At 36.4% G+C, this 16474-nt stretch overlaps 2 pseudogenes; both read right to left on the bottom strand.

Annotated features, from left to right (window-relative positions):
• Positions 1-1243: 1243 nt before the first annotated feature.
• Positions 1244-3009, bottom strand: LOC119815250 (annotated as a pseudogene).
• Positions 3010-5327: 2318 nt separating this feature from the next.
• LOC119815247 lies at positions 5328-6320 on the bottom strand (annotated as a pseudogene).
• Positions 6321-16474: the final 10154 nt, after the last annotated feature.

Here is a 16474-nt window from a genome sequence, read left to right as displayed (position 1 = left end):
ACTTGAGAAAGCCAGTTGGGGAGTGGGTGGAGAGTAGAATACTTGAATGCAATGAGTAGAAAGGGGTGCTTTTCAGTGACAGGTAGGATCCTGATGCAATGGAATCTGCTATGAATCTCTAAAGGTAACCCTGGGTAAGACTCCCAGCAATAGTGGATATGTAATCTGAAATTGCTATCTCCTGTGGTCAGATTGGTGACTATCCCAGTTGTCATCAGAGAGCCTACATCCAGTAACTGATGGGAAGAGATATAGAGACCTACAGCCAAACATATGGCCTAGCTCAGGGATTTCTTCTGAAGAGAGGGAGGAAGGCTTAAAGGGGTCAAGGACATTGTAAGAAAATCCAACGAAATTAATATAACTTATAGGAACTCACAGATTCTGAACCAGAACTAGAAAGCCTGAATGGGACCTATGTAAGCCCTTTACAAATATGTGACAGTTTTGTAGCTTGGTATATTGATGTGACTCCTAAAAATGGGAGCAGGGACTGTCCCTCATGTCTCACTGGCTTCTGTGTATCCATTCCTCATTCTGCATTGCCCTCCACAGCCTAAATACAATGAGAGGAGAGTAGTCTTTTTTTTTCTGATAAAAATAGCTTTATTCTCCTTCGGGACATAAACCATCACTTTTGGGGAAAAGAAGGTGGCAGGGTGGTCTGAGGCTCACTTAATTGGGGATGAGATTAAGAAGTCCCACACCGCTGCTTGCCCTAGCTGAGATAACATTAATCTTAACACTGTATAAATATCTCCTTATATTAAAAAAATTCAGGTCCCACTTCATTCTGCCCCCAGCTGGGAAGCCGTTATCTTCAATCGTGACATCCCAGATCAGAGAAAGGGTGTGAGGGAGAGGCAGACATGGGGTGGGTAGAAAACAGGAAGGGTACAAGGCAATGAGTAATGTCTCCCACAGTGCCTGGCTCCCTTCTGAAGAAGAGCACTGAAGGGCCCTGTCGAACTGAGAGACCAGTGCTGTACCTGTGGGCTTGCACTCCTGTCCCCAATCCCTGATGTCCAGGAGTGAAGTGTCCTGTCAAATGCTCCCTGTGAGGTCAGCTCATTCAGCTCAACAAGTTTTGGGGTTCCCCTCTAATAGGATCTAGCCCCACTTGCTCAAGCTTGAAATCAGGCCTCTTTATCATGGCCCTCTCTCCAAATTAGGGGTACAGGGAGAGCCAAAGGCTCTTTCCTAGGAAGGGGGTGTTCTGAGGACAACCAACAGCGGGGCCCCATCAGTCCCTGACCAGGCGGTAGATATGGTGTTGGGCTCAGTGTTCCCTGGTGGAGACCTCAAAGACGTAGGCAGTGCACAGGAGCAATTCCTGAGTGTCTCTTTTGGTCACCACCTGGAGGATGGTGAAGTTCTCCAAGACACTGTTCATCATGTAGTGCTCGGCAGCTGCCGCAGCTTGTGCAGAAAGTTAACCAGGTACTTACATATGGAGGATCGCATTAGGCAGTACACAAAGCGCTAATCCACCATCTGGGCCTGCTCTGTCTCCTTCTCCACCACTTGCTTGCCAAAGGAGCAGACCTTGGAGGAGCAGGTAAGTGTCATAAGCTCCCGGCTCTCATACTGGCTGCTCACTCCATAGAAGCCACCGCTGCCTCCACTGGTCCCTGCCTCTTCACCACTTGGGCCCCAATTCAGGTCTGCCCATTACTTGACCAGGAAGAAGGCATAGGATGGCCCTTGGTCATACAGCTCCCGGAGGCCACCCTTTTTCTCAGGGAACTTGTCATAGATCTGTCGCACGTCCACACTCTCCAGGGGCGGTGCTCCAGGACTGGGACACTGCTAACTAATGTGAACAAACAGGTGCCTCTGGAACGAGTCAACTGTGCCTGGTGGTTCCACAAAGGCTGAGCACTCTACCAGCTGCAGGTGTGCAGTGCCTAGGCCTGAGCCTGCCAGGCTGGGGGAGATGGAGCAGGTGGAGGCAGGGGTGAGAGGGCTGGGGGCCCCTAATACCCCGGTAGGTCGGTGAACTGGGGAGTCGGTGACACAGAGAACGGTGTCTGGGAGAAAGGCTTCACGTCTGGAACATTCCACGGTGGCCCAGAGTTCCCAGACAAGAACTGGAAAAGCTCAGTGGTGTGAGGGCCAGAAGGACACAGGTTGGCCTAGAGGGATGGTGCAGAGTAGGGCTGTGCCGAAGACATAGTAGCCATCGTTTGGAAGGCCTTGTCCTTGAAGACTTAGTCCTTCAGCTTAGACTGAATCTCTCTCGATTTCCTTCTAGCCAAAACTTGGATGTGACTCGAGACCTGCTTGCGAGTTCTCGTCTTCCTTGTCCTCAGCTTGATGTAACTGGCAATGAGTTCATTCCGGCCATACATCTTGCCCTCATCTGACAAGATGATCTGCATCGGCCACACGGAGGATATATGCCAGGACCCTCGCTTGAAAACTCTGCATGATGTTGGGACTCCACACACCCTCTGGATCAGGGCCCCCATCACCTCCAACACCCTCACTGCCTCCAGTGCCCTCTTCGCTGCCTTCCTCACGACCGTCCAGGCCCCTCCATCATCCAGGGGGGCCCCAGTCCGGGGTTCCCCCTTCTGGGCCTCACCTCATCGCATGGAACTTCCACCCAACTCACACACCCAAGCAGATCCCTAATCCCGCCGGCACCTGAGAGGAGAGTAGTCTTACCACAACTTGATATTCCATTCTTTGTTGATACCCCAAGGGAAAGAGGCCTGATCCTTTCTGAACAGAAATAGTAGGAATGGACCTAAAAGCCTTGATAAGATATTGGAGGGAATGAGAGAAGAGGAGGAAGGCGAAACCGCAGTTGTGATGTAAATAAATAAATAGTAAAAAAGGGATTGTAATAATCTCTCTTGATTTGTACTTTCTATGGTTAAATACTCTGTCAACCTATATGATGTACTAGATTACAACTGATAAAATCTCCTCTTTGTATTGTTTTTCAGGAGGAACTTTGTTACCTACAGCAAAGGAAAAATTCTCTTTTACTTCATCAATCATTTTTCCTAATGTATCTGCCTCTGAATCAGGTCAGTATGATCTCATCCATATAATGATTAATTTTAGATTGAGGAACTTGTTTATAGTTTTTTTCTAATGACTGTTGTTACGTAATGTGGGTACAATATTGAGTTGTTTACTTTCCTTGTGGAATAACTTTCTTGATACCTTTTAAGAGGCTGAATATTATTATTTGGCACTGTAAAGTCAAAATGTTTCCTGTCCTTGTTCTTGCCACAGGTATACATAAAAGCATATTTTAATCAATCAATGTAAAAAACCATTCCTTAAATCATAAAGAAGGCAAGGAATTCAAAAATGCAAGCTTAATGGCTGAATCACCTTATGGCTGGCTCTTAAATATGTAACAATTCCCCATCATTCAGAATTCCTATAAATAAAATTAAAGGAAAAAATTTAAGGAATGACTTATTCTTCTATATGTTGATTTTAAGCTGTTCATATAACAATGTGTTTATGACTTTATTTTCTCTGTTATATTAGGATATTGTTCCATCTACCAAGGTGTATGCTTTCTTGAAACAGGGATACATAAAATTCTGTCACTGAATTGCTAAATTTTAATGAAATTTTTATTCTTAAAAACTACACAGGAAGTAAGAGTTCATTTATTTTTAATTATACAGTTTAACAAGGAGTCCTTACAGTGTTCTGTTGTCCCTAATGTGACTGTGAGCCTGTGCGCACAAGGTTGTCTCTAGGTTTAAAATAACTTATAAAATAATCCTGAAAAAGAATGAGGAAGGGATAAAAAAGAATGCAAGAACCTGTGAGATGTACTCATGTAGGCATGGGACAGCCATTTCAGTCAGGATCCCAAAGTTGCCTACTCTGGGAGCCACACAAGAAAATAGTCAGCAGTCAATCAAAGGTCTGAGAGTACCTATGTACTTCTACATCTCTGTGCTAAACTGTGAGCCACTGGTGATTCTGGGACAGTGCCAGGCATTTTCTTCAGTTTTGAGACCTACTGATGAGATCATAGTGTTCAAGGGATAGTTGTAATCAATGAACACATAAATAAACTATAGGTCACAGCAATGGGTCAAAAGCAAACACAAAAACACATGAATGGAGTTCTGTTTGTGTGTGTGTGTGTTATGTGAGTGTGATATTTTGTGAATTAGAAGGGATAGTAAGGGTGGGAAAAATAAGAGGGTACAGACTATATCTGATGTAATCATCTTATTGCAGATATTGTTTAAATAACATACTTAATAAAGAATGTGACTGTATAGTTGAGAGTTAAATCTTCTAAAACACACTGGAGATAATTTGTTCTGAAAAAGATACCAGAAACCTACACATATATACACATCAAAGTGTGTGGTCACACAATAGCCATCCTTACCTGTAGTCAGGAGAACATGATACAGATATTTGTTTTGTATTTTAGGTAATTTATGTTATGACAACCTCTTTAACTTATTAGAATATACATACCGGCTGATTTTAACCATTAGCTTATGAAAGGTTGGCATGATATTCAAAATTCTGATTTCATATCTGTTTAGAATGAACTAGCCTCCCAGCTATTGTTAAACATGGTACATACAGTTTATTCAGTAAAGGAAGCACTACATCAAATGATATATAGTATGAATTATAATGAACAACCATATCATCAAATGCTTAATGATTACCATAACTGGCCTCAACAGTTATGTTACTTCATTAAATAATATAAAATCATGATCATGAAAATAATCTGTAAACTGAGGAAAAGTAAGTATATTCAAATATATAAACATATTGTTCTTTTGGGAGAACAATAAATAGAAAATATTTAGTAGCAAATAATAAAATATTCTGAATTTATATGAATAGCTAAGGCTTGAAAAGTAAAAGAGATATAACAATACGACGGCAACTAGCATTACAATTCGATATTTTTTAGAATTTAGAATTCTAAGTGGATGCAATTTCACAAATATCTTTAATATCTTCTGTTATAAAGACAGAGTTAGGATTAGCATATAAATTCATATTTTAAAATATGATACAATTGATAAGCAATTCAAAGAGAATTTTGCTAATAACCATCTTACCTAAAGTTAAATAAATTTAAAAGTTAACAATTTAAGAAACAGAGCTATGTGTATTAATGTGATCGTTATTTTTGCAACATATTTTCCAATTTTTAATATATACATGTAGATTTTGTAGAACTCCATTCTATGTGTTTAAACAATAAGCATTACAATTTCAAATATATTTTCAAATGATTATCTTAATAACCATATACTAATTGTAAATTATATATTCCCAGAACAAGTTATTATACAATTAAATTTACACTAAAATGTACATAGGATCATGTGTATACAATGAATTTGCTGATTAGAAAAGATGTCAAAAATTATTCCAGAACTCACATGTGATTTATAATATTCTTTTATGGCTTTCTTAATATCTCTATTTCTCAGTTGTATATAATTGCTGGATTCAGGAGAGGTGTTGAGACTGAGTAAAATACAGCAAGAAAACTTTCTAGCCATGTGATGCTGACAGGCGACAAATAGATGAAAATGATAGGCACAAATAATAGCACAACTACTATGATATGGGAAGGTACAGGTAGAGAGTGCCTTTGATGAACCTTTAGAGCGAAGCTGAACAGTATTAGAATGTAAGTGTAAGATATCAGCAAGAAAATGAAGCAAGCTGTTGCAACAACACCACTGTCAGCATTTATCATAATCCCAGAGTATCAGTATTGATGCAGGCTAATTTTATCACCAAAGGAATATCACAGAAAAAACTGTCTATCACTCTAGGTTCACAAAAAGGTAGCTCCACAATCAGGAGCAGTTGGACTAACTCCATGCACAAATCCAATGATCCATGATATCACAACCAGCCAGATGCACTTCTGTGTGTCCATGATGCTGGTGTAGTGGAGTGGCCTACAGATGGCCACATAACGGTCATAGGCCATTGTTACAAGTAGAACCATCTCATCTCCTACAAAGAAATGCACAAACAGGATCTGACTCATGCAACCTCCATAGGAAATTATTTTATATTCCTTTTACAAGGTCTATGATCAGTTTGGGTGTAGTAACTGAGGAAATGCATAAGTCCATAAATGAGAGATTGGCTAACAGGAAGTACATGGGAGAATGAAGATGATGATCAGTGATGATTAAAATCACCACAAAGAGGTTGCCTACCACAGTCATCAGGTAGAGGGTGGAAAAAGGCAGCAGGAGGAAGATCTGTAGTTCCCTTGAGGTACAAAGTCCTTGGAAAATGAACTCAGAAATCACAGATTGGTTTACTTCTTCCATTTAGTTCTCTGTGCTCCAATGGATTGAAAGAGACATAGTCTTAAAAAGCATTGCTGGAACAGAAAGAGTAACTTATTGTTATTAGTCTAATAAGAAGAAAAGAATACAAATTGTATCAGCATTGTATTTAGTAAGATTTACCACAACTGTTTCATGTTAGTATATCCTTCTAAATCAGAAAATTTTTCTTAAATATAGAAAAATTCTATACATTGCAAGGATAATATTCATGGGGTTATAAATGAGTATATTGTCTAAAAATACTAGTAGCAACGACTCTTTACATTTTTCAACCCTTAAATAAATCTTTTTGTCTTCGGATCAGAGGTAATGTTCCTCAATTATTATCTAAGGCAATATTCACAGCCTCTTCATTTGATTGTCTTAATTGCAGAATGATAAGCCATTCACGTATTTTACACATGAACAGAAAATTTCTAGACATAAAGTCTATTTTTGTCTATTTCTATACACAAAATCAAGTCCGGTGTATTAAAATTTGTGAGAAAATAGTTCATCAAATAAACTGACAATTTATGTTCCAAAGACATGTTTTCAGCTTTATGTCTTTCCTTGAATTTTGGACTCATTCATTTGAGTGTACCTCTGAACAATCATTTATTACTAGGTCTTGAGGATATTATTTATTGTCATATACTTACAGCCTTTCAACTCTAAAACATGATACTTCATACAATAGTTTGAGTAATTTGTTCATTAATATTGCTTTCTTGAGTCTCAACATTTTCTGTTTCATTTTTCCTTTTTTCCTTTTTATTCTTCTTTGACTGATTTTAATGAGTTCTCAATATTTTTTATTAATGTCTGTACATTTAAATACTATTTTTAGGTTTGAAATTGGAAGGTTAAAGGTTAACAAATTAAGGGATATTTTGTGATTTTCTGTTAAGAACTTAAAACATTATATAGTAACAATAATCATGTTTATTGATGTCCTAGACCAATATACTCTATGCTGAAGTAAAACTATTGTAAAAATGAGGTCTATTTGATTTCAATTCCCAAAACACTTCCAGATTATAAAACCAATTATATGAATTTCAATTCTGAGAAGTCCATGAAAATTAATGACATTTGTAAAACAAGGTACTTTGCTACTTAAATCCAAGTACAAATTAGAAAAAATAAAAAATTTAAGCAGCAAAAATAGAATTATATAGAATTAATTTTATTGTGTTCAAAATTGATTATATTTCTTGTTGAATACCAATGTCATTTTTATACATCTTTTAAATAATTTTGTGAATTCTTACTCAATTATGATTCCTCTAATATCTGTCCCCCTAATTTCACTCCAATTTCTACTAACTACTTTCTTAAGGTATTGTTTGTATCTTGAGGAACAGGAGAATCTAAAATTCAAAAGTTATCAGTTAACATTAGTATAAGTTTAGTGGTCTGTGAGTATAAGTTTTTTCTGTGTGAGTGAAATTTGGAACTTTTAAAGTTTACACAAAGTGATCATTAGATGTGAGCATATAAAACTGCTTTATGTTTTCAAATGTCTTAAGAGCTATTTGGAAGGGAAAAGTATAGTCTTTTTTTTATCAAACACAGCAATTAAAAACTACAAATACAAGCTTAACTCATGAATAATTTAAAACAATGTGCTACTAAAACAAAAACATATAAACAAACAAAGCTTAAATGAGTAACTGTGATGGCAATTCAAAGCACAACAATCAGTTTGTGATGTACTCACGCTACAAGAATCACTTTATTAAACAGATCTTCCCTTTTGAATGATGTTTTTCTAGAATCTGTAACATTTACTCATTGTTTCTACTATGACTGATGTCACTGAGTTGTTTCCTTTCAGTGTGGCTTATTATACACTGACAAGAGTCATGTCTGCCTTGGAAAGATTCCTGTTTTCCACAATTTACAGGACCTTAATTGGAAAACCTTTTGCATTCAGATTCCTTGGGGATTCATAGCCTCCAGCTTCCCTTGAATTGAATTCAAGAGGTCAAAAATAAAGAAAATTGATTTTTTTAATTTTATAGTTATTTTGTAAATATGAGTTAATATTTTGTATGTGTTATGACAAACTGAGCAACACCATAATTACAAACATTTTTTCCAGAAAGTAATGCAAAATCAAGGTGAACAATGTTATCAAATATTATGCAACATATGTTTATGTGTATGTGTCAGGTGTGTGTTAGTATTTGTATGTCTGTGTGTGTTTATCTGTGTGCTAGTTGATGTGTGTTTGTGCATGTGTGTTTCTGTTTGTTTCAGTGTGTATATTTGTGAATGTTTGAGTGTGTGTGTGTGTGGGTATTTGCTTGGTTTTCTTCATTGATTATAATGTCCTGGTATTCTCTAGTGACAATGTAAAGAAAATATTTAGATGAAAAAAAATTTTAATCTTCCAATTACTTGGAGACACAAATTTAAAAAATTAAAGTCATTTAAGTGACCTATTGTGTTCAAGGGAATAGATGGGTTAACGTTGATGGACAAAGACTGTTATAGTATACTTTGAACTTTATGGATAGGCTTGCTAGATCCCAACCCCCATGGTATCTGCTGCATAAGAAGGTACTAAAAAGTATATTTCAACAGGTGCAGAGAATTGATTAGGTATATTTGGTCACTAGATGAAATGAAGAAAGGGTTAGAAAGATGAAGGGCCATGATAGCGATAATGAGACAGAAACTTTCTATTCATAAGATGAAACCACTTAACTGAGGTTTACATTCCCAAGGACAAGATTTCCTCTTCTAAGGATGCTTTATGTCTAACACCTGTCCCTGATAATATACTTTTCTTAACTATTACTGATGTGACTAAAAGAAGCTTTCATACTGTGCCAACCAATGATATATGACCTTTTTGATTTGTTCTTGTTTGAATACTATATAATGAAACATGAATTCAGTAAAATCACAGCAGATTACAACCACTCCCTTGTGTGTTGTGTCTGTCTGTCATTTGCCGAACTTGTGCCTTCCTGCGTACCAAGACCCTGCTCCCCTGAACCACTCTGTGGCAATGATCCTTCAGGGTTCCTGTTTGATAAAAGTGTCTGTGAGACATTCTGCAGGATACAAAAGAAAATGACTGGCAAACTGCCAATATAGGTGGAACTGTCTTTGAAATTTCCTACTTCATGGGCCTGTAGGCTAAAAGCTGGATGCCCAACGGTACAGAAGAACTTTTGGGTGACTGTCTAGGCAGTAAAATGTCTCTATCAATTCTAGAGATTTGGAAGTGGCTTCAATGTACTTCCTGTTTAGTTAGGTAATATTATATCTGTCTGGAGTCTTGGATGGAGTTGAATAATAAATAGAAAGTAAATATAAATATTGTAACTATAATTATTGCTTGTTATTTATTTTGTTATATCTAATTTTGCTGTTAAAATTAAAGACTTCCTTTATGTTTAAACAGAAAAGGGGAAATGGTAGCAGGAGATCATTTTGTCTATGTGTTGCTTTCATTGGTTAATAAAGGAACTGCTTTGGACCTATAGCACAGCTATATGGGAGCCAAGCTAGGCAGGGAAAATTAAACAGAATGCTGGGAAGAAGAGGCAGAGGAAGACACCATGGATCTGCCACTGGAGATAGACGTGCTGAAACTTTGCTGGTAGGTCATGACCTTGTGGTGATATATAGATTAACAGAAATGGGTTAAATTAAGATGTAAGAGTTAGTCAATAAGAAGCTAGAGCTAATGGGCCAAGTAGTGATTTAATTACTACAGTTTCTGTGTGATTGTTTTGGGTGTAAGCTAGCCCAGCGGCCAGGAAGAACAAGCAGCCTCCTCTCCCCCAACACCAACCCAACGAAGCTAACTGCACTCACAAAAACATAGGCATCTGATAAACCCCCACCAACATAACCCAAAGAAGGAAAACACACAAACACTATTACCAAAAAATAACCAAAGTTAACAACCAGTGGTCATTAATAACACTTAATATCAATTGACTCAACTCACCTATAAAAAGATACATGCTAAGAGAATGGATATAAAAACAATATCCACCCTATTGCTGTATACAAGAAACACACCTCAACCTCAAAGACAGACACTACCTCAGAATAAAGGGTTGGGAAAAGGTTTTCCAATCAAATGGACCTAAGAAACAAGTGGATGTAGCTATCCTGATGTCTAACAAAATTGATTTCAAACTAAAATTAGAAGAGATAGAGAAGGACACTTTATAATCATAACAAAAACAATTCATCAAGATGCAGTCTCAATCCTGAACATCTGTGCCCCTAATACAAGAGCACACAAATATGTAAAAGAAAAATTACTAAAACTGAAATTGCACATCAAACCCCACATATTAATCGTAGGAAATTTCAATACTCTACTCTCACTAATGGACGGCTCAACCAGAGAGAAACTTAACAAGGAAATAAGAGAACTAACTGATGTCATGGATCAAATGGACTTAACAAATATCTATAAAACATTCCACCCAAACACAAAAGAATACACCTTCTTCTCAGCACCTCGTAGAACCTTCTCTAAAATTTATCACATACTCGGGAACAAAGCAAATCTCCACAGATTAAAAAAAAAGGAAAACCCCCTGTGTCTTATCAGATCATCATGGATTAAAGTTAGAATTTAACAACAATATTTCTCTCAGAAAGCCTAAAAACTCATGGAAATTGAACAGTGAATTACTGAATCTCCCCTGGGTCAAGTAAGAAAGAAAGAATGAAATTAAAGACTTCCATGAATGTGAAGGGAATATTATTCAAACGTTTGGGGTAATATGAAAGCAGTGCTAAGAGGTAAGTCATAGATCTAAGTGCCCACATAAAGAAAATGGAGAAATCTCACATTAGAGACTTAACAGCACAGCTGAAAGCTCTACAACAAAAAGAAGAAGACTCACCCAGGAGTAATAGAAGATAGGAAATAATGAAATTGAAGGCTGAAATCAACAAAATAGGAACAAACAAAACAATAGAAAGAATCAAAGAGACAAAGAGCTGGTTCTTTGAGAAAATCAACAAGATAGACAAACCCTTATCCACTAAAATCAGGAACAAGAAAAGGCTGTCTACTCCATATCTCTTCAGCATAGCTCTTGAAGATTTAGCAATAGCAATACGACAGAAAAGTAAGAACTCAAACTTTTATTATTTCCAGATGATATGATAGTGTATATAGGTGACCCCCAAATTTCTAACAGAGAACTCCTATAGCTCTTAAGCCCCTTCAGTGATGTTTCAGGATATGAGATCAACTAAAAAAATCAGTAGCCCTCCTATACACAAATGATAAAGAAGGTGAGAGGGAAATCAGAGAATCATCACTTTTTACAATAGCCACAATAACATAAAATATCTTGGGATACCACTCACCAAAAAAGTGAAAGACCTGTTTGATAAGAACTTTCAGTCTTTGAAGAAAGAAATTCAGTGGATACCAGAAAATAGAAAGATCTCCCATACTCTTGTATAGGAAGGATCAACATAACAGTGGCAATCCTTCTAAAAATGGCAATCCTACCAAAAGCATTAGAGAGAATTAAATAAAACTGCATACAAAGAAAATAAACACAATTAAAATGGGAGAAGGACACTGCTCTAAATAGAGAGTTCCAAAAAGGATGAAACACACATGGCTGAGAAGCACTTATAAAAAGTACAATATTATTAATTGTCAGGGAAATATAAATAAAATTACTTTGAGATTTAATCTTATGGCAGTTAAATGGCTACAATCAATAAAACAAATGGCAACTTATGTTAAGGGTTAAAATGTTAGTGTAATAGTTGTTCATTGCTAGTAGGATTGCAATTTTGTACAAATGCTATGAATAACAGTGTGCTGATTTCTCAGAAAAGTGACAATAGATATATCTCAAGATACAGCTTTAACAGTTGGGCAGGTACTCAAGGGTGTTTCATAATACTACAGAGACACTTGATCAATGATGTTCATTGCTACTCTATTCACAACAGTCAGAAACAGGAGACAAGCTAAGAGTGAGTCAATGGATGAATGGATAATGAAAGCTTGGTACTTTTATGCAAAGGAATACCACTCAGCTCTTTAAAATCAGAATCCGGAAAATTGCAGGTAAATGGATGCAACTGGAAAAATTATCCTAAGTGAGATAACCCTGACCAGAAAAAGACAAAAAATAGTGTGTATTCACTTATACATATATGTTAAAAATTAAGTTTTGATGAGCAAGCTACAGTCTGTATAACCATAGAGGTTGAGTATAGAGTAAAGGGATAAATGTGATTGGGTGTTACATGAATTATAAAATCCCAGAGACAGATATTGGGGTTAAAACTGATGATCAAAAAGCAAAACAGCTAAGACACTAGAGACTTTTTATATAGTCTTTTTTAAGTTGATTGTTATTGAGCCCTATACTAGAGACTTCTTCTATGAAATCTTTAGAGGGAAACAAACTGAATGCCTGTCTCATCCCTCTTTATATTCCTTTCCAGTGTTGGGAGTAAAGGTGTACATCACTACTGCCAAACCTCTATATATAACAAGTGTGTCTGCTGGGATTAAAGGTGTGTTCTACCACTTAATGGCCTTTGTGAATGGCTAGCTTTGCACTCTGATAATCTGGAAAGCTTCATTTATTAAAATACAAATGTTTTGCCAGGCAGTGGTGGCACCTGCCTTTAATCCCAGGACTCAGGAGGCAGAGGCAGGCAGATCTTTGTGAGTTCAAGGCCAGCCTTGTCTACAAGTGCTAGTTCCAGGACAGGCTCCAAAGCTACAGAGAAACCTTGTCTTGAAAAAACAACAACAAAAAATACAAATGTTTTAATATCACTACATTTACCCTTATTTTCTAAAATAAAAAGATGGCTATCTCTAATATAAGAAAAACTATGTATAATTAGTACATATACAATATATACAAAAATACATATATCAACAAATTTGCATTTGACAAATTCACAGAAAATGCTTCATTCTATCCAACTTTTTTGAGTACAAAATTTTATACCTAATTTAATTTCTACCATAACTTATTTCTATATCAAAGTAAACAGGGAAAACTATAACTATCTAGTCTTCAACTCCTTCACAGATATAAGAAGGGAATAAAATTAATTGAGTAAGGAGGAAGTGTGAGCAAGCAACCTCCAAATCTTTGAGAAATGACAGAAATAGCTGACTGCCTGGACAGTCACCAAAAGTTTCTCTGCAACATTGGGGCATTCACCTTCCATCCTACAGGCCTAGCATATCTGACAGACTCTTCTGTGAAGCAGGATATTCTGAAGGACTGTCTCTTAACAATGTTTGGCAGTCACTTTCTTTTGTATCCTGATTGTCCAATTAGAACAGCGTACTGTCAGCAGTCAAGGCAAGGACATTTTGTTGCCCAGTGTCTTATTTTGTCATAAGAAAATAAACTCCATGTGGAGTTTCATCAACACCCATTATCTTCTCTGAAGTACACTGGTACTGTCAGAAGCAGACATGTCTGATTGTCATGAAACAAAGAACCTATGTAATTAAAATATCTTGGATGCCATATTCCATAGATCTCTGAAGTGTTTGAAGAAGATCTGTTAATATAAAACAGATCTTTGTTTGACATTGAAAGTACAACTATTGTTACTAGAAGTTCAATTATAATAGATGACTAATTATTAACCTGCATTTCCATATTATCCTACACAGTTTTTAGTAATAATTTCCAAGGTCTTGAAATTTACATCACACTGTCAAATGAGTTATATTGGTACAATATCTTGAATAAGCATAGAAATGTATGTACATTATGTTCTAGCAAAATTAATCTCAAATTTGTATCAGTATTCAAAATTTGTATAAAATATACAAAAGTCCTGTCCAATGTAAAACATTTATAACTAGTAATTGCTTTTTAAAAGTAGACTCAACCACAGGGAAACCCTGTCTCGAAAAACCAAAAAAAAAGTAGACTCAATAATCTAACATTTTATCTTATCATATTAATATCCTCCCATTTTTATCAGATTAGATTCGATAGTAAACCTATTAAATCTATATCCCCCTTTTTGTTTTCAAAACAAGAACTCTGTATCTAATCTCCTTTGTTCAACTTTCCTCCTAGACATAACAAATAACAGCTGGAATCTCACCTCCCCAACCAATGACAAATATCCATAACCCACTGAACTGTAGTGAGGAGCTGTGGGCTGTATTCCTGCCACCCAGCTCCTGGCTGCCTGGATAATTTATGCCCCAAAATAACAGCACACAAACTGTATTCATTTAAACACTGCCTGGTCCATTAGTTTCAGCCTTTTATTATCTAATTCTCACATCTCGCTTAACCCATTTCTAATAATCTGTGTAGCACCACAAGTGGGTCTTACCGGGAAAGATTCAGCATGTCTGACCTGGCAGCTGGCTCCATCACATCTGACCCAGAGAGGAGAGGCATGACAATTGCACGAGGCATCTGCCTCACTCCCAGCATCCTGTTCTGTCTACTCCACCCACCTAAATCCTGCCCTATCAAAAAGCCAAGGCAGTTTCTTTATTAACCAATGAGAGTCATCCATTAACTGAATGAATAAAAAAACCTACCCACTCTTAGTAATGTGGATGCTCTTAAATTTACTTCCTGCTGTCTAGAGGGTGACAGTATCTTTAGAGGATCAATGAAATGAAAAATTGTGGTTAATTGTAATACCAGGGAGAGGTAGTTTTATCATTTTTGTCCAGTCTCTGCATAATTGGAAAGTACAGGGCTTCTTGCAAGACCTGGTTAGGGCAGATTTTTAGGCTGGATCATCTCAACTAGCCACTTTGAAATTGTTCTGAGAAGTTTGGAGTCCAAAGCTGATGTTTATGTGTGGTTTTTCAACTTAATAATGTTATCACAGTCCTGGAGGAATCATTGCTGTGGCATCCCATCTTCCCTTGGATCAAAGATCCTTTTTAGGTGTGCTCATGGTTTATTGTAGACAGCTGATAGAGACTCAAACCCAAAACCATTCATGGGAAGGTGATAAAGCCTTCTCTAGAGTTAGTTAGTACTCTATATGACCATTAATTCCATGACATATTATATGTATATACAGATTAATCTTAATAATCTTATACCTTGTATACATACATACATAGATTTATCCTATAAATCTTATACCTTGAGAAAAGGCATTAAAGAGTCAATATAAGAGCCAGGCATTTGTGGTGCATGCCTTTATTCCCAACACTTGAGAGGCAGAGGCAGGTAGCACTCTTGAGTTTAAGGCTGGCCTGGTCTACCAGAGCTAGTTCCAGGACAGGCTCCAAAGCTACAAAGAAACCCTGTCTCAAAAATCCAAAAAGAAAGTGTCACTATAAGACCAAAGGATTATGATATTAGAAGTAATAAATTAGTCCTTAAATATTTGTTTTTCTTCTTTTCCATATTAGGTAGCTCTTCTAACATATGAGAAAGTTTTTGGATTTTATTTTAATAAGCATGTTTGAGTTTAGAGAAGGAGAAAATTATACTCCAAATGCAAAGCTAGCTTCAATCTTTTATGGTACTGGGACTACAAAAAGATTATTTATATTATATGTCTATAGAAAATATCAGAAACAAATAATTGGGAAGATTTATAAAATTTTAACCTGTTAGAAATTTGATATACCAAATAGGCTAATATACTTTTTTTCTTGAGACATTTTCCTGGATTATTTGTTCTTTTTCTTAAGATTTCTCATTTGTCCATTAGCCTTCAGATTCCTCCGCTGGATGTCTTCATTCTTCTGAAAAGCAAAAATCAAAGCCTTTACCCAACCCTAACATTGGGAGATTTTTTTCTGGCAAGTAATGTCTGATCAAATGAAAAGCACTTGATAGTTGTTATTGGTTAGCTTAGATTAAATGGCATCAGTGCTTAATGGACTATCTCTCTTTTAATTAAGAGTTATTTTTGGTTCAAATGGAATCTTTATCAAATTTAATGATATTGCTAGGTTTTCTTTTGTAAAAAAACACATGTCCTGGCTTCCATTCTGAGGTTAGTATATCTTTATAATATTTCAGATGATTTAATTCTGTTGGTTTTTTCTACTATCAAATGTCTCTCAATAGCTATTGTTCCTTTCTCATCAGCATTTATAAAATTCAAAGTTAATAAAGCATTATCAATCTTTTTCTGGGGATATATATATATCTCACACCATT

Source organism: Arvicola amphibius, chromosome 5, assembly GCF_903992535.2.
Source record: "Arvicola amphibius chromosome 5, mArvAmp1.2, whole genome shotgun sequence".
Lineage (NCBI taxonomy): Eukaryota > Metazoa > Chordata > Mammalia > Rodentia > Cricetidae > Arvicola > Arvicola amphibius.
This window is presented reverse-complemented; position numbering and strand designations above follow the sequence as displayed.